Source organism: Lissotriton helveticus, chromosome 6 (assembly GCF_964261635.1).
Source record: "Lissotriton helveticus chromosome 6, aLisHel1.1, whole genome shotgun sequence".
Lineage (NCBI taxonomy): Eukaryota > Metazoa > Chordata > Amphibia > Caudata > Salamandridae > Lissotriton > Lissotriton helveticus.
Window position 1 is genome coordinate 1,130,778,456 of NC_136067.1, and position 22,105 is coordinate 1,130,800,560.

The window sequence follows — 22,105 nt, forward strand, 5'->3', positions numbered from 1 at the left end:
CTCAGAAACTGAGGGATGTAGACCCAAAATGTCCTTCAAGCGCCTAGAGACCTGGTGCCCAATCTGGCATGGTGTTTTTCAGCTTACCCCACCAATCTGGTTGCAAGGCAGATTATAACAGTACTGCTGAAAAGGGACTCCCAGACATCCCTGAGGCCATCATTTGCCTAGGCCCTGCCCTTCTCTTTGTCCTGCTTCCCACAAAGCAACTCATCTCTGGTAGCAGTATAGATATAGGGGTGGTGAAGAATAATGACAGGGAGGCTGAAAAAGAGAGAGAAAAGTCCCAGAAGTCCTGCAGGCTTCCTTGCTAAATGCAGCTGGACATAGAGCGCACCTTCTTTACTGCAAGGCAAATACATTAAAAATGTTGAGGAGAGACTAATTGAAAAATACATATTACATGACACAGGACTGGAACCTGCTTTATTATTTTAATTAGTCTTGAAAACAAAGAAGATTTCTCTCCTAAAACTGTTTAAAATATGGAACGCTTCATGAATTTGCGTGTCATCCTTGCGCAGGGGCCATGCTAATCTTCTCTGTATTGTTCCAATTTTAGTATATGTGCTGCCGAAGCGAGCACACTTTATTGATGAACTGACAATGTTTATAAACTCTCTAAATCTACAGTCTCTAGACATAGGGTGGCCTGGCAGAGATTCTCAGATGGCCAGTAAGCAATCAAATCTGAGCCAATGGGCAAAAATGTCTGAAGAGTAGCACTCTATTATTCTTCACTGCATTTGTGGTCCAAGACTTCACACACCGTAAGTATGTAGATTATATCAGGGTTGCAAAGGGTCATGGTTTGGGCTACAGACAAGGAGCATTGTGACATCACGCTGCCTGTGGAACAGTGATATTAAAGGTGAAACAGCTGCACAGTAGGTTAGGTGAAGTGCTCTGAGAGTGGAAAGGCAGCATGCCTGGGTCCCCGGACAAGGTGAGCCTACAACAAGGTGTCTGAATTTTCACCTGTATTGTAATATTAAACCCCTTTTTGTTGTATCCGCCTAATTACTAAGGAGTTCACAAGCTCAGCCCCACACAGACCTGGACCTGATTATGTTAATGCAGACTATTTAAGAAACTGAGCCTGATCTAAAAGATTTCCTTGGATCTAGAACCATTTCGCCTAGATTTTAGGTCCTTCCTTCTCCTAAAGTCCTTTGTACAACTTAGGAAACCCTCACAGAAAAGACTTTCAGGAGGTCAGATGGGTTTCCTTGTGCCTTCACACACAAACACTTTCTAGCCCTCTTAAGGACAAAAGGATGGATATGTCTACATAGGGCCAGTGGCGCAATGGATAACGCGTCTGACTACGGATCAGAAGATTGTAGGTTCAACTCCTATCTGGCTCGGAAGAGTTGTAGGTCCCTGTTTCATTATATTTCTGTGGAATCTTATTTACCTCAGACTTGTTGTCGGTTCAATATTCTCCAGGAGGACTCATCCAGCAGATGTTCCACGGTAGAGCTGCAGTAATAGGACCACGGCTAGTTAAACGTTTCCCATTTGCTGCTGGACTCTATGTGATGGCCGTCACGTGGTGTGCTGCTTTTGTATTTCAACATGGGTCCCTGATTCTCTTAACTACAAAAAAAGCTTGTTGACAAAAGTGTGTGTGCAAGGGTCTGTGGACGCAGGCAGGTGTGTGCAATTGAATGATTACCCATTTACATGTGTGAGAGGGACAAACCAGCTCCTTGTGGGCTGCAGGCTTACAACTGGTAGCCCCAGTAGCCAGGCAGAAGCACAGCTAAGGAGAGAGAGGAAGTTGGTCCATAATGAGAGAAGCACCATGAGCATCTTGCCCTGCTACCTTCTTCCCCTCTCAGCCACGATCGGCCAAGACCTCTCTATTAGGGTGGAGGGTGAACATTTCTTGGACCTCAGAAACTGAGGGATGTAGACCCAATATGTCCTTCAAGCGCCTAGAGACCTGGTGCCCAATCTGGCATGGTGTTTTTCAGCTTACCCCACCAATCTGGTTGCAAGGCAGATTATAACAGTACTGCTGAAAAGGGACTCCCAGACATCCCTGAGGCCATCATTTGCATAGGCCCTGCCCTTCTCTTTGTCCTTCTTCCCACAAAGCAACTCATCTCTGGTAGCAATATAGATATAGGGGTGGTGAAGAATAATGACAGGGAGGCTGAAAAAGAGAAAGAAAAGTCCCAGAAGTCCTGCAGGCTTCCTTGCTAAATGCAGCTGGACATAGAGCGCACCTTCTTTACTGCAAGGCAAATATATTAAAAATGTTGAGGAGAGACTAATTGAAAAATACATATTACATGACACAGGACTGGAACCTGCTTTATTATTTTAATTAGTCTTGAAAACAAAGAAGATTTCTCTCCTAAAACTGTTTAAAATATGAAACGCTTCACGAATTTGCGTGTCATCCTTGCGCAGGGGCCATGCTAATCTTCTCTGTATCGTTCCAATTTTAGTATATGTGCTGCCGAAGCGAGCACACTTTATTGATGAACTGACAATGTTTATAAACTCTCTAAATCTACAGTCTCTAGACATAGGGTGGCATGGCAGAGATGCTCAGATGGCCAGTAAGCATTCAAATCTGAGCCAATGGGCAAAAATGTCTGAAGAGTAGCACTCTATTATTCTTCACTGCATTTGTGGTCCAAGACTTCACACACCGTAAGTATGTAGATTATGTCAGGGTTGCAAAGGCTCATGGTTTGGGCTACAGACAAGGAGCATTGTGACATCACGCTGCCTGTGGAACAGTGATATTAAATGTGAAACAGCTGCACAGTAGGTTAGGTGAAGTGCTCTGAGAGTGGAAAGGCAGCATGCGTGGGTCCCTGGACAAGGTGAGCCTACGACAAGGTGTCTGAATTTTCACCTGTATTGTAATATTAAACCCCTTTTTGTTGTATCCGCCTAATTACTAAGGAGTTCACAAGCTCAGCCCCACACAGACCTGGACCTGATTATGTTAATGTAGACTATTTAAGAAACTGAGCCTGATCTAAAAGATTTCCTTGGATCTAGAACCATTTCGCCTAGATTTTAGGTCCTTCCTTCTCCTAAAGTCCTTTGTACAACTTAGGAAACCCTCACAGAAAAGACTTTCAGGAGGTCAGATGGGTTTCCTTGTGCCTTCACACACACACACTTTCTAGCCCTCTTAAGTACAAAAGGATGGGTATGTCTACATAGGGCCAGTGGCGCAATGGATAACGCGTCTGACTACGGATCAGAAGATTGTAGGTTCGACTCCTATCTGGCTTGGAAGAGTTGTAGGTCCCTATTTCATTATATTCCTGTGGAATCTTATTTACCTCAGACTTGTTGTAGGTTCAATATTCTCCAGGAGGACTCATCCAGCAGATGTTCCACGGTAGAGCTGCAGTAATAGGACCACGGCTAGTTAAACGTTTCCCATTTGCTGCTGGACTCTATGTGATGGCCGTCACGTGGTGTGCTGCTTTTGTATTTCAACATGGGTCCCTGTTTCTCTTAACTACAAAAAAAGCCTGTTGACAAAAGTGTGTGTGCAAGGGTCTGTGGACGCAGGCAGGTGTGTGCAATTGAATGATTACCCATTTAGATGTGTGAGAGGAACAAACCAGCTCCTTGTGGGCTGCAGGCTTACGACTGGTAGCCCCAGTAGCCAGGCAGAAGCACAGCTAAGGAGAGAGAGAAAGTTGGTCCATTATTATAGAAGAACCATGAGCATCTTGCCCTGCTACCTTCTTCCCCTCTCAGCCACGATCGGCCAAGACCTCTCTATTAGGGTGGAGGGTGAACATTTCTTGTACCTCAGAAACTGAGGGATGTAGACCCAAAATGTCCTTCAAGCGCCTAGAGACCTGGTGCCCAATCTGGCATGGTGTTTTTCAGCTTACCCCACCAATCTGGTTGCAAGGCAGATTATAACAGTACTGCTGAAAAGGGACTCCCAGACATCCCTGAGGCCATCATTTGCCTAGGCCCTGCCCTTCTCTTTGTCCTGCTTCCCACAAAGCAACTCATCTCTGGTAGCAGTATAGATATAGGGGTGGTGAAGAATAATGACAGGGAGGCTGAAAAAGAGAGAGAAAAGTCCCAGAAGTCCTGCAGGCTTCCTTGCTAAATGCAGCTGGACATAGAGCGCACCTTCTTTACTGCAAGGCAAATACATTAAAAATGTTGAGGAGAGACTAATTGAAGAATACATATTACATGACACAGGACTGGAACCTGCTTTATTATTTTAATTAGTCTTGAAAACAAAGAAGATTTCTCTCCTAAAACTGTTTAAAATATGGAACGCTTCATGAATTTGCGTGTCATCCTTGCGCAGGGGCCATGCTAATCTTCTCTGTATTGTTCCAATTTTAGTATATGTGCTGCCGAAGCGAGCACACTTTATTGATGAACTGACAATGTTTATAAACTCTCTAAATCTACAGTCTCTAGACATAGGGTGGCCTGGCAGAGATTCTCAGATGGCCAGTAAGCAATCAAATCTGAGCCAATGGGCAAAAATGTCTGAAGAGTAGCACTCTATTATTCTTCACTGCATTTGTGGTCCAAGACTTCACACACCGTAAGTATGTAGATTATATCAGGGTTGCAAAGGGTCATGGTTTGGGCTACAGACAAGGAGCATTGTGACATCACGCTGCCTGTGGAACAGTGATATTAAAGGTGAAACAGCTGCACAGTAGGTTAGGTGAAGTGCTCTGAGAGTGGAAAGGCAGCATGCCTGGGTCCCCGGACAAGGTGAGCCTACAACAAGGTGTCTGAATTTTCACCTGTATTGTAATATTAAACCCCTTTTTGTTGTATCCGCCTAATTACTAAGGAGTTCACAAGCTCAGCCCCACACAGACCTGGACCTGATTATGTTAATGCAGACTATTTAAGAAACTGAGCCTGATCTAAAAGATTTCCTTGGATCTAGAACCATTTCGCCTAGATTTTAGGTCCTTCCTTCTCCTAAAGTCCTTTGTACAACTTAGGAAACCCTCACAGAAAAGACTTTCAGGAGGTCAGATGGGTTTCCTTGTGCCTTCACACACACACACTTTCTAGCCCTCTTAAGGACAAAAGGATGGATATGTCTACATAGGGCCAGTGGCGCAATGGATAACGCGTCTGACTACGGATCAGAAGATTGTAGGTTCAACTCCTATCTGGCTCGGAAGAGTTGTAGGTCCCTGTTTCATTATATTTCTGTGGAATCTTATTTACCTCAGACTTGTTGTCGGTTCAATATTCTCCAGGAGGACTCATCCAGCAGATGTTCCACGGTAGAGCTGCAGTAATAGGACCACGGCTAGTTAAACGTTTCCCATTTGCTGCTGGACTCTATGTGATGGCCGTCACGTGGTGTGCTGCTTTTGTATTTCAACATGGGTCCCTGATTCTCTTAACTACAAAAAAAGCTTGTTGACAAAAGTGTGTGTGCAAGGGTCTGTGGACGTAGGCAGGTGTGTGCAATTGAATGATTACCCATTTACATGTGTGAGAGGGACAAACCAGCTCCTTGTGGGCTGCAGGCTTACAACTGGTAGCCCCAGTAGCCAGGCAGAAGCACAGCTAAGGAGAGAGAGGAAGTTGGTCCATAATGAGAGAAGCACCATGAGCATCTTGCCCTGCTACCTTCTTCCCCTCTCAGCCACGATCGGCCAAGACCTCTCTATTAGGGTGGAGGGTGAACATTTCTTGGACCTCAGAAACTGAGGGATGTAGACCCAATATGTCCTTCAAGCGCCTAGAGACCTGGTGCCCAATCTGGCATGGCGTTTTTCAGCTTACCCCACCAATCTGGTTGCAAGGCAGATTATAACAGTACTGCTGAAAAGGGACTCCCAGACATCCCTGAGGCCATCATTTGCATAGGCCCTGCCCTTCTCTTTGTCCTGCTTCCCACAAAGCAACTCATCTCTGGTAGCAGTATAGATATAGGGGTGGTGAAGAATAATGACAGGGAGGCTGAAAAAGAGAAAGAAAAGTCCCAGAAGTCCTGCAGGCTTCCTTGCTAAATGCAGCTGGACATAGAGCGCACCTTCTTTACTGCAAGGCAAATACATTAAAAATGTTGAGGAGAGACTAATTGAAAAATACATATTACATGACACATGACTGGAACCTGCTTTATTATTTTAATTAGTCTTGAAAACAAAGAAGATTTCTCTCCTAAAACTGTTTAAAATATGAAACGCTTCACGAATTTGCGTGTCATCCTTGCGCAGGGGCCATGCTAATCTTCTCTGTATCGTTCCAATTTTAGTATATGTGCTGCCGAAGCGAGCACACTTTATTGATGAACTGACAATGTTTATAAACTCTCTAAATCTACAGTCTCTAGACATAGGGTGGCCTGGCAGAGATGCTCAGATGGCCAGTAAGCATTCAAATCTGAGCCAATGGGCAAAAATGTCTGAAGAGTAGCAATCTATTACTCTTCACTGTATTTGTGGTCCAAGACTTCACACACCGTAAGTATGTAGATTATGTCAGGGTTGCAAAGGCTCATGGTTTGGGCTACAGACAAGGAGCATTGTGACATCACGCTGCCTGTGGAACAGTGATATTAAAGGTGAAACAGCTGCACAGTAGGTTAGGTGAAGTGCTCTGAGAGTGGAAAGGCAGCATGCTTGGGTCCCCGGACAAGGTGAGCCTACGACAAGGTGTCTGAATTTTCACCTGTATTGTAATATTAAACCCCTTTTTGTTGTATCCGCCTAATTACTAAGGAGTTCACAAGCTCAGCCCCACACAGACCTGGACCTGATTATGTTAATGTAGACTATTTAAGAAACTGAGCCTGATCTAAAAGATTTCCTTGGATCTAGAACCATTTCGCCTAGATTTTAGGTCCTTCCTTCTCCTAAAGTCCTTTGTACAACTTAGGAAACCCTCACAGAAAAGACTTTCAGGAGGTCAGATGGGTTTCCTTGTGCCTTCACACACACACACACACACACACTTTCTAGCCCTCTTAAGGACAAAAGGATGGGTATGTCTACATAGGGCCAGTGCCGCAATGGATAACGCGTCTGACTACGGATCAGAAGTTTGTAGATTCGACTCCTATCTGGCTCGGAAGAGTTGTAGGTCCCTGTTTCATTATATTCCTGTGGAATCTTATTTACCTCAGACTTGTTGTAGGTTCAATATTCTCCAGGAGGACTCATCCAGCAGATGTTCCACGGTAGAACTGCAGTAATAGGACCACGGCTAGTTAAACGTTTCCCGTTTGCTGCTGGACTCTATGTGATGGCCGTCACGTGGTGTGCTGCTTTTGTATTTCAACATGGGTCCCTGATTCTCTTAACCACAAAAAAGCTTGTTGAAAAAAGTGTGTGTGCAAGGGTCTGTGGACGCAGGCAGGTGTGTGCAATTGAATGATTACCCATTTACATGTGTGAGAGGGACAAACCAGCTCCTTGTGGACTGCAGGCTTACAACTGGTAGCCCCAGTAGCCAGGCAGAAGCACAGCTAAGGAGAGAGAGGAAGTTGGTCCATTATTAAAGCAGAACCATGAGCATCTTGCCCTGCTACCTTCTTCCCCTCTCGGCCACGATCGGCCAAGACCTCTCTATTAGGGTGGAGGGTGAACATTTCTTGGACCTCAGAAACTGCAGGTTGTAGACCCAATATGTCTTCCAAGCGCCTAGAGACCTGGTGCCCAATCTGGCATGGTGTTTTTCAGCTTTACCCCACCAATCTGGTTGCAAGGCAGATTATAACAGTACTGCTGAAAAGGGACTCCCAGACATCCCTGAGGCCATCATTTGCATAGGCCCTGCCCTTCTCTTTGTCCTGCTTCCCACAAAGCAACTCATCTCTGGTAGCAGTATAGATACAGGGGTGGTGAAGAATAATGACAGGGAGGCTGAAAAAGAGAAAGAAAAGTCCCAGAAGTCCTGCAGGCTTCCTTGCTAAATGCAGCTGGACATAGAGCGCACCTTCTTTACTGCAAGGCAAATACATTAAAAATGTTGAGGAGAGACTAATGCAAAAATACATATTACATGACACAGGACTGGAACCTGCTTTATTATTTTAATTAGTCTTGAAAACAAAGAAGATTTCTCTCCTAAAAACTGTTTAAAATATGGAACGCTTCACGAATTTGCGTGTCATCCTTGCGCAGGGGCCATGCTAATCTTCTCTGTATCGTTCCAATTTTAGTATATGTGCTGCCGAAGCGAGCACACTTTATTGATGAACTGACAATGTTTATAAACTCTCTAAATCTACAGTCTCTAGACATAGGGTGGCCTGGCAGAGATGCTCAGATGGCCAGTAAGCATTCAAATCTGAGCCAATGGGCAAAAATGTCTGAAGAGTAGCAATCTATTATTCTTCACTGTATTTGTGGTCCAAGACTTCACACACCGTAAGTATGTAGATTATGTCAGGGTTGCAAAGGCTCATGGTTTGGGCTACAGACAAGGAGCATTGTGACATCACGCTGCCTGTGGAACAGTGATATTAAAGGTGAAACAGCTGCACAGTAGGTTAGGTGAAGTGCTCTGAGAGTGGAAAGGCAGCATGCTTGGGTCCCTGGACAAGGTGAGCCTACGACAAGGTGTCTGAATTTTCACCTGTATTGTAATATTAAACCCCTTTTTGTTGTATCCGCCTAATTACTAAGGAGTTCACAAGCTCAGCCCCACACAGACCTGGACCTGATTATGTTAATGCAGACTATTTAAGAAACTGAGCCTAATCTAAAAGATTTCCTTGGATCTAGGACCATTTCGCCTAGATTTTAGGTCCTTCCTTCTCCTAAAGTCCTTTGTACAACTTAGGAAACCCTCACAGAAAAGACTTTGAGGAGGTCAGATGGGTTTCCTTGTGCCTTCACACACACACACTTTCTAGCCCTCTTAAGGAGAAAAGGATGGGTATGTTTACATAGGGCCAGTGGCGCAATGGATAACGCGTCTGACTACGGATCAGAAGATTGTAGGTTGGACTCCTATCTGGCTCGGAAGAGTTGTTGGTCCCTGTTTCATTATATTCCTGTGGAATCTTATTTACCTCAGACTTGTTGTAGGTTCAATATTCTCCAGGAGGACTCATCCAGCAGATGTTCCACGGTAGAACTGCAGTAATAGGACCACGACTAGTTAAACGTTTCCCATTTGCTGCTGGACTCTATGTGATGGCCGTCACGTGGTGTGCTGCTTTTGTATTTCAACATGGGTCCCTGATTCTCTTAACTACAAAAAAAGCTTGTCGACAAAAGTGTGTGTGCAAGGGTCTGTGGACGCAGGCAGGTGTGTGCAATTGAATGATTACCCATTTACATGTGTGAGAGGGACAAACCAGCTCCTTGTGGGCTGCAGGCTTACAACTGGTAGCCCCAGTAGCCAGGCAGAAGCACAGCTAAGGAGAGAGAGGAAGTTGGTCCATTATTAGAGAAGAACCATGAGCATCTTGCCCTGCTACCTTCTTCCCCTCTCAGCCACGATCGGCCAAGACCTCTCTATTAGGGTGGAGGGTGAACATTTCTTGGACCTCAGAAACTGAGGGATGTAGACCCAATATGTCCTTCAAGCGCCTAGAGACCTGGTGCCCAATCTGGCATGGTGTTTTTCAGCTTACCCCACCAATCTGGTTGCAAGGCAGATTATAACAGTACTGCTGAAAAGGGACTCCCGGACATCCCTGAGGCCCTGCCCTTCTCTTTGTCCTGCTTCCCACAAAGCAACTCATCTCTGGTAGCAGTATAGATATAGGGGTGGTGAAGAATAATGACAGGGAGGCTGAAAAAGAGAAAGAAAAGTCCCAGAAGTCCTGCAGGCTTCCTTGCTAAGTGCAGCTGGACATAGAGCGCACCTTCTTTACTGCAAGGCAAATACATTAAAAATGTTGAGGAGAGACTAATTGAAAAATACATATTACATGACACAGGACTGGAACCTGCTTTATTATTTTAATTAGTCTTGAAAACAAAGAAGATTTCTCTCCTAAAAACTGTTTAAAATATGGAACGCTTCACGAATTTGCGTGTCATCCTTGCGCAGGGGCCATGCTAATCTTCTCTGTATCGTTCCAATTTTAGTATATGTGCTGCCGAAGCGAGCACACTTTATTGATGAACTGACAATGTTTATAAACTCTCTAAATCTACAGTCTCTAGACATAGGGTGGCCTGGCAGAGATGCTCAGATGGCCAGTAAGCATTCAAATCTGAGCCAATGGGCAAAAATGTCTGAAGAGTAGCAATCTATTATTCTTCACTGTATTTGTGGTCCAAGACTTCACACACCGTAAGTATGTAGATTATGTCAGGGTTGCAAAGGCTCATGGTTTGGGCTACAGACAAGGAGCATTGTGACATCACGCTGCCTGTGGAACAGTGATATTAAAGGTGAAACAGCTGCACAGTAGGTTAGGTGAAGTGCTCTGAGAGTGGAAAGGCAGCATGCTTGGGTCCCTGGACAAGGTGAGCCTACGACAAGGTGTCTGAATTTTCACCTGTATTGTAATATTAAACCCCTTTTAGTTGTATCCGCCTAATTACTAAGGAGTTCACAAGCTCAGCCCCACACAGACCTGGACCTGATTATGTTAATGCAGACTATTTAAGAAACTGAGCCTGATCTAAAAGATTTCCTTGGATCTAGGACCATTTCGCCTAGATTTTAGGTCCTTCCTTCTCCTAAAGTACTTTGTACAACTTAGGAAACCCTCACAGAAAAGACTTTCAGGAGGTCAGATGGGTTTCCTTGTGCCTTCACACACACACACACTTTCTAGCCCTCTTAAGGAGAAAAGGATGGGTATGTCTACATAGGGCCAGTGGCACAATGGATAACGCGTCTGACTACAGATCAGAAGATTGTAGGTTCGACTCCTATCTGGCTCGGAAGAGTTGTTGGTCCCTGTTTCATTATATTCCTGTGGAATCTTATTTACCTCAGACTTGTTGTAGGTTCAATATTCTCCAGGAGGACTCATCCAGCAGATGTTCCACGGTCGAGCTGCAGTAATAGGACCACGGCTAGTTAAACGTTTCCCATTTGCTGCTGGACTCTATGTGATGGCCATCACGTGGTGTGCTGCTTTTGTATTTCAACATGGGTCCCTGATTCTCTTAACTACAAAAAAAGCTTGTTGACAAAAGTGTGTGTGCAAGGGTCTGTGGACGCAGGCAGGTGTGTGCAATTGAATGATTACCCATTTACATGTGTGAGAGGGACAAACCAGCTCCTTGTGGGCTGCAGGCTTACAGCTGGTAGCCCCAGTAGCCAGGCAGAAGCACAGCTAAGGAGAGAGAGGAAGTTGATCCATTATCAGAGAAGAACCATGAGCATCTTGCCCTGCTACCTTCTTCCCCTCTCAGCCACGATCGGCTAAGACCTCTCTATTAGGGTGGAGGGTGAACATTTCTTGGACCTCAGAAACTGAGGGATGTAGACCCAATATGTCCTCCAAGCGCCTAGAGACCTGGTGCCCAATCTGGCATGGTGTTTTTCAGCTTACCCCACCAATCTGGTTACAAGGCAGATTATAACAGTACTGCTGAAAAGGGACTCCCAGACATCCCTGAGGCCATCATTTGCATAGGCCCTGCCCTTCTCTTTGTCCTGCTTCCCACAAAGCAACTCATCTCTGGTAGCAGTATAGATATAGGGGTGGTGAAGAATAATGACAGGGAGGCTGAAAAAAAGAAAGGAAATTCCCAGAAGTCCTGCAGGCTTCCTTGCTAAATGCAGCTGGACATAGAGCGCACCTTCTTTACTACAAGGCAAATACATTAAAAATGTTGAGGAGAGACTAATTGAAAAATACATATGACATGACACAGGCCTGGAACCAGCTTTATTATTTTAATTAGTCTTGAAAACAAAGAAGATTTCTCTCCTAAAAACTGTTTAAAATATGGAACGCTTCACGAATTTGCGTGTCATCCTTGCGCAGGGGCCATGCTAATCTTCTCTGTATCGTTCCAATTTTAGTATATGTGCTGCCGAAGCGAGCACACTTTATTGATGAACTGACAATGTTTATAAACTCTCTAAATCTACAGTCTCTAGACATAGGGTGGCCTGGCAGAGATGCTCAGATGGCCAGTAAGCATTTAAATCTGAGCCAATGGGCAAAAATGTCTGAAGAGTAGCACTCTATTATTCTTCACTGCATTTGTGGTCCAAGACTTCACACACCGTAAGTATGTAGATTATGTCAGGGTTGCAAAGGCTCATGGTTTGGGCTACAGACAAGGAGCATTGTGACATCACGCTGCCTGTGGAACAGTGATATTAAAGGTGAAACAGCTGCACAGTAGGTTAGGTGAAGTGCTCTGAGAGTGGAAAGGCAGCATGCTTGGGTCCCTGGACAAGGTGAGCCTACGACAAGGTGTCTGAATTTTCACCTGTATTGTAATATTAAACCCCTTTTTGTTGTATCCGCCTAATTACTAAGGAGTTCACAAGCTCAGCCCCACACAGACCTGGACCTGATTATGTTAATGTAGACTATTTAAGAAACTGAGCCTGATCTTAAAGATTTCCTTGGATCTAGAACCATTTCGCCTAGATTTTAGGTCCTTCCTTCTCCTAAAGTCCTTTGTACAACTTAGGAAACCCTCACAGAAAAGACTTTCAGGAGGTCAGATGGGTTTCCTTGTGCCTTCACACACACACACACACACACTTTCTAGCCCTCTTAAGGACAAAAGGATGGGTATGTCTACATAGGGCCAGTGGCGCAATGGATAACGCGTCTGACTACGGATCAGAAGTTTGTAGATTCGACTCCTATCTGGCTCGGAAGAGTTGTAGGTCCCTGTTTCATTATATTCCTGTGGAATCTTATTTACCTCAGACTTGTTGTAGGTTCAATATTCTCCAGGAGGACTCATCCAGCAGATGTTCCACGGTAGAACTGCAGTAATAGGACCACGGCTAGTTAAACGTTTCCCGTTTGCTGCTGGACTCTATGTGATGGCCGTCACGTGGTGTGCTGCTTTTGTATTTCAACATGGGTCCCTGATTCTCTTAACCACAAAAAAAGCTTGTTGACAAAAGTGTGTGTGCAAGGGTCTGTGGACGCAGGCAGGTGTGTGCAATTGAATGATTACCCATTTACATGTGTGAGAGGGACAAACCAGCTCCTTGTGGGCTGCAGGCTTACAACTGGTAGCCCCAGTAGCCAGGCAGAAGCACAGCTAAGGAGAGAGAGGAAGTTGGTCCATTATTAAAGCAGAACCATGAGCATCTTGCCCTGCTACCTTCTTCCCCTCTCGGCTACGATCGGCCAAGACCTGTCTATTAGGGTGGAGGGTGAACATTTCTTGGACCTCAGAAACTGAGGGTTGTAGACCCAATATGTCTTCCAAGCGCCTAGAGACCTGGTGCCCAATCTGGCATGGTGTTTTTCAGCTTTACCCCACCAATCTGGTTGCAAGGCAGATTATAACAGTACTGCTGAAAAGGGACTCCCAGACATCCCTGAGGCCATCATTTGCATAGGCCCTGCCCTTCTCTTTGTCCTGCTTCCCACAAAGCAACTCATCTCTGGTAGCAGTATAGATATAGGGGTGGTGAAGAATAATGACAGGGAGGCTGAAAAAAAGAAAGGAAATTCCCAGAAGTCCTGCAGGCTTCCTTGCTAAATGCAGCTGGACATAGAGCGCACCTTCTTTACTACAAGGCAAATACATTAAAAATGTTGAGGAGAGACTAATTGAAAAATACATATGACATGACACAGGCCTGGAACCAGCTTTATTATTTTAATTAGTCTTGAAAACAAAGAAGATTTCTCTCCTAAAAACTGTTTAAAATATGGAACGCTTCACGAATTTGCGTGTCATCCTTGCGCAGGGGCCATGCTAATCTTCTCTGTATCGTTCCAATTTTAGTATATGTGCTGCCGAAGCGAGCACACTTTATTGATGAACTGACAATGTTTATAAACTCTCTAAATCTACAGTCTCTAGACATAGGGTGGCCTGGCAGAGATGCTCAGATGGCCAGTAAGCATTTAAATCTGAGCCAATGGGCAAAAATGTCTGAAGAGTAGCACTCTATTATTCTTCACTGCATTTGTGGTCCAAGACTTCACACACCGTAAGTATGTAGATTATGTCAGGGTTGCAAAGGCTCATGGTTTGGGCTACAGACAAGGAGCATTGTGACATCACGCTGCCTGTGGAACAGTGATATTAAAGGTGAAACAGCTGCACAGTAGGTTAGGTGAAGTGCTCTGAGAGTGGAAAGGCAGCATGCTTGGGTCCCTGGACAAGGTGAGCCTACGACAAGGTGTCTGAATTTTCACCTGTATTGTAATATTAAACCCCTTTTTGTTGTATCCGCCTAATTACTAAGGAGTTCACAAGCTCAGCCCCACACAGACCTGGACCTGATTATGTTAATGTAGACTATTTAAGAAACTGAGCCTGATCTTAAAGATTTCCTTGGATCTAGAACCATTTCGCCTAGATTTTAGGTCCTTCCTTCTCCTAAAGTCCTTTGTACAACTTAGGAAACCCTCACAGAAAAGACTTTCAGGAGGTCAGATGGGTTTCCTTGTGCCTTCACACACACACACACACACACTTTCTAGCCCTCTTAAGGACAAAAGGATGGGTATGTCTACATAGGGCCAGTGGCGCAATGGATAACGCGTCTGACTACGGATCAGAAGTTTGTAGATTCGACTCCTATCTGGCTCGGAAGAGTTGTAGGTCCCTGTTTCATTATATTCCTGTGGAATCTTATTTACCTCAGACTTGTTGTAGGTTCAATATTCTCCAGGAGGACTCATCCAGCAGATGTTCCACGGTAGAACTGCAGTAATAGGACCACGGCTAGTTAAACGTTTCCCGTTTGCTGCTGGACTCTATGTGATGGCCGTCACGTGGTGTGCTGCTTTTGTATTTCAACATGGGTCCCTGATTCTCTTAACCACAAAAAAAGCTTGTTGACAAAAGTGTGTGTGCAAGGGTCTGTGGACGCAGGCAGGTGTGTGCAATTGAATGATTACCCATTTACATGTGTGAGAGGGACAAACCAGCTCCTTGTGGGCTGCAGGCTTACAACTGGTAGCCCCAGTAGCCAGGCAGAAGCACAGCTAAGGAGAGAGAGGAAGTTGGTCCATTATTAAAGCAGAACCATGAGCATCTTGCCCTGCTACCTTCTTCCCCTCTCGGCTACGATCGGCCAAGACCTCTCTATTAGGGTGGAGGGTGAACATTTCTTGGACCTCAGAAACTGAGGGTTGTAGACCCAATATGTCTTCCAAGCGCCTAGAGACCTGGTGCCCAATCTGGCATGGTGTTTTTCAGCTTTACCCCACCAATCTGGTTGCAAGGCAGATTATAACAGTACTGCTGAAAAGGGACTCCCAGACATCCCTGAGGCCATCATTTGCATAGGCCCTGCCCTTCTCTTTGTCCTGCTTCCCACAAAGCAACTCATCTCTGGTAGCAGTATAGATATAGGGGTGGTGAAGAATAATGACAGGGAGGCTGAAAAAGAGAAAGAAAAGTCCCAGAAGTCCTGCAGGCTTCCTTGCTAAATGCAGCTGGACATAGAGCGCACCTTCTTTACTGCAAGGCAAATACATTAAAAATGTTGAGGGGAGACTAATTGAAAAATACATATTACATGACACAGGACTGGAACCTGCTTTATTATTTTAATTAGTCTTGAAAACAAAGAAGATCTCTCTCCTAAAACTGTTTAAAATATGGAACGCTTCACGAATTTGTGTGTCATCCTTGCGCAGGGGCCATGCTAATCTTCTCTGTATCGTTCCAATTTTAGTATACGTGCTGCCGAAGCGAGCACACTTTATTGAAGAACTGACAATGTTTATAAACTCTCTAAATCTACAGTCTCTAGACATAGGGTGGCCTGGCAGAGATGCTCATATGGCCAGTAAGCATTCAAATCTGAGCCAATGGGCAAAAATGTCTGAAGAGTAGCAATCTATTATTCTTCACTGTATTTGTGGTCCAAGACTTCACACACCGTAAGTATGTAGATTATGTCAGGGTTGCAAAGGCTCATGGTTTGGGCTACAGACAAGGAGCATTGTGATATCACGCTGCCTGTGGAACAGTGATATTAAAGGTGAAACAGCTGCACAGTAGGTTAGGTGAAGTGCTCTGAGAGTGGAAAGGCAGCATGCCTGGGTCCCCATACAAGGTGAGCCTATGACAAGGTGTCTGAATTTTCACCTGTATTGTAATATTAAACCCCTTTTTGTTGTATCCGCCTAATTACTAAGGAGTTCACAAGCTCAGCCCCACACAGACCTGGACCTGATTATGTTAATGCAGACTATTTAAGAAACTGAGCCTAATCTAAAAGATTTCCTTGGATCTAGGACCATTTCGCAAAGATTTTAGGTCCTTCCTTCTCCTAAAGTCCTTTGTACAACTTAGGAAACCCTCACAGAAAAGACTTTGAGGAGGTCAGATGGGTTTCCTTGTGCCTTCACACACACACACTTTCTAGCCCTCTTAAGGAGAAAAGGATGGGTATGTTTACATAGGGCCAGTGGCGCAATGGATAACGCGTCTGACTACGGATCATAAGATTGTAGGTTGGACTCCTATCTGGCTCGGAAGAGTTGTTGGTCCTTGTTTCATTATATTCCTGTGGAATCTTATTTACCTCAGACTTGTTGTAGGTTCAATATTCTCCAGGAGGACTCATCCAGCAGATGTTCCACGGTAGAACTGCAGTAATAGGACCACGACTAGTTAAACGTTTCCCATTTGCTGCTGGACTCTGTGTGATGGCCGTCACGTGGTGTGCTGCTTTTGTATTTCAACATGGGTCCCTGATTCTCTTAACTACAAAAAAAGCTTGTTGACAAAAGTGTGTGTGCAAGGGTCTGTGGACGCAGGCAGGTGTGTGCAATTGAATGATTACCCATTTACATGTGTGAGAGGGACAAACCAGCTCCTTGTGGGCTGCAGGCTTACAACTGGTAGCCCCAGTAGCCAGGCAGAAGCACAGCTAAGGAGCGAGAGGAAGTTGGTCCATTTTTAGAGAAGAACCATGAGCATCTTGCCCTGCTACCTTCTTCCCCTCTCAGCCACGATCGGCCAAGACCTCTCTATTAGGGTGGAGGGTGAACATTTCTTGGACCTCAGAAACTGAGGGATGTAGACCCAATATGTCCTTCAAGCGCCTAGAGACCTGGTGCCCAATCTGGCATGGTGTTTTTCAGCTTACCCCACCAATCTGGTTGCAAGGCAGATTATAACAGTACTGCTGAAAAGGGACTCCCGGACATCCCTGAGGCCCTGCCCTTCTCTTTGTCCTGCTTCCCACAAAGCAACTCATCTCTGGTAGCAGTATAGATATAGGGGTGGTGAAGAATAATGACAGGGAGGCTGAAAAAGAGAAAGAAAAGTCCCAGAAGTCCTGCAGGCTTCCTTGCTAAGTGCAGCTGGACATAGAGCGCACCTTCTTTACTGCAAGGCAAATACATTAAAAATGTTGAGGAGAGACTAATTGAAAAATACATATTACATGACACAGGACTGGAACCTGCTTTATTATTTTAATTAGTCTTGAAAACAAAGAAGATTTCTCTCCTAAAAACTGTTTAAAATATGGAACGCTTCACGAATTTGCATGTCATCCTTGCGCAGGGGCCATGCTAATCTTCTCTGTATCGTTCCAATTTTAGTATATGTGCTGCCGAAGCGAGCACACTTTATTGATGAACTGACAATGTTTATAAACTCTCTAAATCTACAGTCTCTAGACATAGGGTGGCCTGGCAGAGATGCTCAGATGGCCAGTAAGCATTCAAATCTGAGCCAATGGGCAAAAATGTCTGAAGAGTAGCAATCTATTATTCTTCACTGTATTTGTGGTCCAAGACTTCACACACCGTAAGTATGTAGATTATGTCAGGGTTGCAAAGGCTCATGGTTTGGGCTACAGACAAGGAGCATTGTGACATCACGCTGCCTGTGGAACAGTGATATTAAAGGTGAAACAGCTGCACAGTAGGTTAGGTGAAGTGCTCTGAGAGTGGAAAGGCAGCATGCTTGGGTCCCTGGACAAGGTGAGCCTACGACAAGGTGTCTGAATTTTCACCTGTATTGTAATATTAAACCCCTTTTAGTTGTATCCGCCTAATTACTAAGGAGTTCACAAGCTCAGCCCCACACAGACCTGGACCTGATTATGTTAATGCAGACTATTTAAGAAACTGAGCCTGATCTAAAAGATTTCCTTGGATCTAGTACCATTTTGCCTAGATTTTAGGTCCTTCCTTCTCCTAAAGTCCTTTGTACAACTTAGGAAACCCTCACAGAAAAGACTTTCAGGAGGTCAGATGGGTTTCCTTGTGCCTTCACACACACACACACTTTCTAGCCCTCTTAAGGAGAAAAGGATGGGTATGTCTACATAGGGCCAGTGGCGCAATGGATAACGCGTCTGACTACAGATCAGAAGATTGTAGGTTCGACTCCTATCTGGCTCGGAAGAGTTGTTGGTCCCTGTTTCATTATATTCCTGTGGAATCTTATTTACCTCAGACTTGTTGTAGGTTCAATATTCTCCAGGAGGACTCATCCAGCAGATGTTCCACGGTTGAGCTGCAGTAATAGGACCACGGCTAGTTAAACGTTTCCCAATTGCTGCTGGACTCTATGTGATGGCCGTCACGTGGTGTGCTGCTTTTGTATTTCAACATGGGTCCCAGTTTCTCTTAACTACAAAAAAAACCTGTTGACAAAAGTGTGTGTGCAAGGGTCTGTGGATGCAGGCAGGTGTGTGCAATTGAATGCTTACCCATTTACATATGTGAGAGGAACAAACCAGGTCCTTGTGGGCTGCAGGCTTACAACTGGTAGCCCCAGTAGCCAGGCAGAAGCACAGCTAAGGAGAGAAAGGAAGTTGGTCCATTATTAGAGAAGAACCATGAGCATCTTGCCCTGCTACCTTCTTCCCCTCTCAGCCACGATCGGCCAAGACCTCTCTATTAGGGTGGAGGGTGAACATTTCTTGGACCTCAGAAACTGAGGGATGTAGACCCAATATGTCCTTAAAGTGCCTAGAGACCTGGTGCCCAATCTGGCATGGTGTTTTTCAGCTTACCCCACCAATCTGGTTGCAAGGCAGATTATAACAGTACTGCTGAAAAGGGACTCCCAGACATCCCTGAGGCCATCGTTTGCATAGGCCCTGCCCTTCTCTTTGTCCTGCTTCCCACAAAGCAACTCATCTCTGGTAGCAGTATAGATATAGGGGTGGTGAAGAATAATGACAGGGAGGCTGAAAAAGAGAAAGAAAAGTCCCAGAAGTCCTGCAGGCTTCCTTGCTAAATGCAGCTGGACATAAAGCGCACCTTCTTTACTGCAAAGCAAATACATAAAAAATGTTGAGGGGAGACTAATTGAAAAATACACATTACATGACACAGGACTAGAACCTGCTTTATTATTTTAATTAGTCTTGAAAACAAAGAAGATCTCTCTCCTAAAACTGTTTAAAATATGGAACGCTTCACGAATTTGCGTGTCATCCTTGCGCAGGGGCCATGCTAATCTTCTCTGTATAGTTCCAATTTTAGTATACGTGCTGCCGAAGCGAGCACATTTTATTGATGAACTGACAATGTTTATAAACTCTCTAAATCTACAGTCTCTAGACATAGGGTGGCCTGGCAGAGATGCTCAGATGGCCAGTAAGCATTCAAATCTGAGCCAATGGGCAAAAATGTCTGAACAGTAGCACTCTATTATTCTTCACTGCATTTGTGGTCCAAGACTTCACACACCGTAAGTATGTAGATTATGACAGGGTTGCAAAGGCTCATGGTTTGGGCTACAGACAAGGAGCATTGTGACATCACGCTGCCTGTGGAACAGTGATATTAAAGGTGAAACAGCTGCACAGTAGGTTAGGTGAAGTGCTCTGAGAGTGGAAAGGCACCATGCTTGGGTCCCTGGACAAGGTGAGCCTACGACAAGGTGTCTGAATTTTCACCTGTATTGTAATATTAAACCCCTTTTTGTTGTATCCGCCTAATTACTAAGGAGTTCACAAACTCAGCCCCACACAGACCTGGACCTGATTATGTTAATGCAGACTATTTAAGAAACTGAGCCTGATCTAAAAGATTTCCTTGGATCTAGGACCATTTCGCCTAGCTTTTAGGTCCTTCCTTCTCCTAAAGTCCTTTGTACAACTTAGGAAACCCTCACTGAAAAAACTTTCAGGAGGTCAGATGGGTTTCCTTGTGCCTTCACACACACACTTTCTAGCCCTCTTAAGGACAAAAGGATGGATATGTCTACATAGGGCCAGTGGCGCAATGGATAACACGTCTGACTACGGATCAGAAGATTGTAGGTTCGACTCCTATCTGGCTCGTTAGAGTTGTAGGTCCCTGTTTCATTATATTTCTGTGGAATCTTATTTACCTCAGACTTGTTGTCGGTTCAATATTCTCCAGGAGGACTCATCCAGCAGATGTTCCACGGTAGAGCTGCAGTAATAGGACCACGGCTAGTTAAACGTTTTCCATTTGCTGCTGGACTCTATGTGATGGCCGTCACGTGGTGTGCTGCTTTTGTATTTCAACATGGGTCCCTGTTTCTCTTAACTACAAAAAAAGCCTGTTGACAAAAGTGTGTGTGCAAGGGTCTGTGGACGCAGGCAGGTGTGTGCAATTGAATGATTACCCATTTACATGTGTGAGAGGAACAAATCAGCTCCTTGTGGGCTGCAGGCTTACAACTGGTAGCCCCAGTAGCCAGGCAGAAGCACAGCTAAGGAGAGAGAGGAAGTTGGTCCATTATTAGAGAAGAACCATGAGCATTTTGCCCTGCTACCTTCTTCTCCTCTCAGCCACGATCGGCCAAGACCTCTCTATTAGGGTGGAGGGTGAACATTTCTTGGACCTCAGAAACTGAGGGATGTAGACCCAATATGTCCTTCAAGCGCCTAGAGACCTGGTGCCCAATCTGGCATGATGTTTTTCAGCTTACCCCACCAATCTGGTTGCAAGGCAGAATATAACAGTACTGCTGAAAAGGGACTCCCAGACATCCCTGAGACCATCATTTGCATAGGCCCTGCCCTTCTCTTTGTCCTGCTTCCCACAAAGCAACTCATCTCTGGTAGCAGTATAGATATAGGGGTGGTGAAGAATAATGACAAGGAGGCTGAAAAAGAGAAAGAAAAGTCCCAGAAGTCCTGCAGGCTTCCTTGCTAAATGCAGCTGGACATAGAGCGCACCTTCTTTACTGCAAGGCAAATACATTAAAAATGTTGAGGGGAGACTAATTGAAAAATACATATTACATGACACAGGACTGGAACCTGCTTTATTATTTTAATTAGTCTTGAAAACAAAGAAGATCTCTCTCCTAAAACTGTTTAAAATATGGAACTCTTCACAAATTTGCATGTCATCCTTGCGCAGGGGCCATGCTAATCTTCTCTGTATCGTTCCAATTTTAGTATACATGCTGCCGAAGCGAGCACACTTTATTGAAGAACTGACAATGTTTATAAACTCTCTAAATCTACAGTCTCTAGACATAGGGTGGCCTGGCAGAGATGCTCAGATGGCCAGTAAGCATTCACATCTGAGCCAATGGGCAAAAATGTCTGAAGAGTAGCACTCTATTATTCTTCACTGCATTTGTGGTCCAAGACTTCACACACCGTAAGTATGTAGATTATGTCAGGGTTGCAAAGGCTCATGGTTTGGGCTACAGACAAGGAGCATTGTGACATCACGCTGCCTGTGGAACAGTGATATTAAAGGTGAAACAGCTGCACAGTAGGTTAGGTGAAGTGCTCTGAGAGTGGAAAGGCAGCATGCTTGGGTCCCTGGACAAGGTGAGCCTACGACAAGGTGTCTGAATTTTCACCTGTATTGTAATATTAAACCCCTTTTTGTTGTATCCGCCTAATTACTAAGGAGTTCACAAGCTCAGCCCCACAAAGACCTGGACCTGATTATGTTAATGCAGACTATTTAAGAAACTGAGCCTGATCTAAAAGATTTCCTTGGATCTAGGACCATTTCGCCTAGATTTTAGGTCCTTCCTTCTCCTAAAGTCCTTTGTACAACTTAGGAAACCCTCACAGAAAAGACTTTCAGGAGGTCAGATGGGTTTCCTTGTGC

General features: G+C 44.8%; 19 non-coding genes across 19 annotated transcripts; 7 read left to right on the plus strand and 12 right to left on the minus strand.

Annotated features, from left to right (window-relative positions):
* Positions 1-479: 479 nt before the first annotated feature.
* LOC144765120 (U6 spliceosomal RNA) lies at positions 480-586 on the minus strand. Its single transcript, XR_013597133.1, has one exon. It is a non-coding gene; the product is annotated as a U6 spliceosomal RNA (small nuclear RNA).
* Positions 587-1,294: 708 nt separating this feature from the next.
* TRNAR-ACG (transfer RNA arginine (anticodon ACG)) lies at positions 1,295-1,367 on the plus strand. Its single transcript has one exon. It is a non-coding gene; the product is annotated as a tRNA-Arg (tRNA).
* A 1,009-nt stretch (positions 1,368-2,376) lies between these two features.
* Positions 2,377-2,483, minus strand: LOC144765103 (U6 spliceosomal RNA). The gene has a single exon (XR_013597117.1). It is a non-coding gene; the product is annotated as a U6 spliceosomal RNA (small nuclear RNA).
* A 708-nt stretch (positions 2,484-3,191) lies between these two features.
* Positions 3,192-3,264, plus strand: TRNAR-ACG (transfer RNA arginine (anticodon ACG)). Its single transcript has one exon. It is a non-coding gene; the product is annotated as a tRNA-Arg (tRNA).
* Positions 3,265-4,273: 1,009 nt separating this feature from the next.
* Positions 4,274-4,380, minus strand: LOC144765121 (U6 spliceosomal RNA). The gene has a single exon (XR_013597134.1). It is a non-coding gene; the product is annotated as a U6 spliceosomal RNA (small nuclear RNA).
* A 708-nt stretch (positions 4,381-5,088) lies between these two features.
* On the plus strand, positions 5,089-5,161 carry TRNAR-ACG (transfer RNA arginine (anticodon ACG)). The gene has a single exon. It is a non-coding gene; the product is annotated as a tRNA-Arg (tRNA).
* A 1,009-nt stretch (positions 5,162-6,170) lies between these two features.
* LOC144765104 (U6 spliceosomal RNA) lies at positions 6,171-6,277 on the minus strand. The gene has a single exon (XR_013597118.1). It is a non-coding gene; the product is annotated as a U6 spliceosomal RNA (small nuclear RNA).
* A 1,801-nt stretch (positions 6,278-8,078) lies between these two features.
* On the minus strand, positions 8,079-8,185 carry LOC144764968 (U6 spliceosomal RNA). The gene has a single exon (XR_013596989.1). It is a non-coding gene; the product is annotated as a U6 spliceosomal RNA (small nuclear RNA).
* Positions 8,186-8,893: 708 nt separating this feature from the next.
* Positions 8,894-8,966, plus strand: TRNAR-ACG (transfer RNA arginine (anticodon ACG)). Its single transcript has one exon. It is a non-coding gene; the product is annotated as a tRNA-Arg (tRNA).
* A 994-nt stretch (positions 8,967-9,960) lies between these two features.
* Positions 9,961-10,067, minus strand: LOC144764969 (U6 spliceosomal RNA). The gene has a single exon (XR_013596990.1). It is a non-coding gene; the product is annotated as a U6 spliceosomal RNA (small nuclear RNA).
* Positions 10,068-10,777: 710 nt separating this feature from the next.
* Positions 10,778-10,850, plus strand: TRNAC-ACA (transfer RNA cysteine (anticodon ACA)). The gene has a single exon. It is a non-coding gene; the product is annotated as a tRNA-Cys (tRNA).
* A 1,010-nt stretch (positions 10,851-11,860) lies between these two features.
* LOC144764970 (U6 spliceosomal RNA) lies at positions 11,861-11,967 on the minus strand. The gene has a single exon (XR_013596991.1). It is a non-coding gene; the product is annotated as a U6 spliceosomal RNA (small nuclear RNA).
* Positions 11,968-13,767: 1,800 nt separating this feature from the next.
* Positions 13,768-13,874, minus strand: LOC144764971 (U6 spliceosomal RNA). The gene has a single exon (XR_013596992.1). It is a non-coding gene; the product is annotated as a U6 spliceosomal RNA (small nuclear RNA).
* A 1,799-nt stretch (positions 13,875-15,673) lies between these two features.
* On the minus strand, positions 15,674-15,780 carry LOC144765184 (U6 spliceosomal RNA). The gene has a single exon (XR_013597193.1). It is a non-coding gene; the product is annotated as a U6 spliceosomal RNA (small nuclear RNA).
* Positions 15,781-17,555: 1,775 nt separating this feature from the next.
* On the minus strand, positions 17,556-17,662 carry LOC144765138 (U6 spliceosomal RNA). Its single transcript, XR_013597150.1, has one exon. It is a non-coding gene; the product is annotated as a U6 spliceosomal RNA (small nuclear RNA).
* Positions 17,663-18,372: 710 nt separating this feature from the next.
* Positions 18,373-18,445, plus strand: TRNAC-ACA (transfer RNA cysteine (anticodon ACA)). Its single transcript has one exon. It is a non-coding gene; the product is annotated as a tRNA-Cys (tRNA).
* Positions 18,446-19,454: 1,009 nt separating this feature from the next.
* On the minus strand, positions 19,455-19,561 carry LOC144765204 (U6 spliceosomal RNA). The gene has a single exon (XR_013597211.1). It is a non-coding gene; the product is annotated as a U6 spliceosomal RNA (small nuclear RNA).
* A 706-nt stretch (positions 19,562-20,267) lies between these two features.
* Positions 20,268-20,340, plus strand: TRNAR-ACG (transfer RNA arginine (anticodon ACG)). The gene has a single exon. It is a non-coding gene; the product is annotated as a tRNA-Arg (tRNA).
* A 1,009-nt stretch (positions 20,341-21,349) lies between these two features.
* LOC144765283 (U6 spliceosomal RNA) lies at positions 21,350-21,456 on the minus strand. Its single transcript, XR_013597286.1, has one exon. It is a non-coding gene; the product is annotated as a U6 spliceosomal RNA (small nuclear RNA).
* Positions 21,457-22,105: the final 649 nt, after the last annotated feature.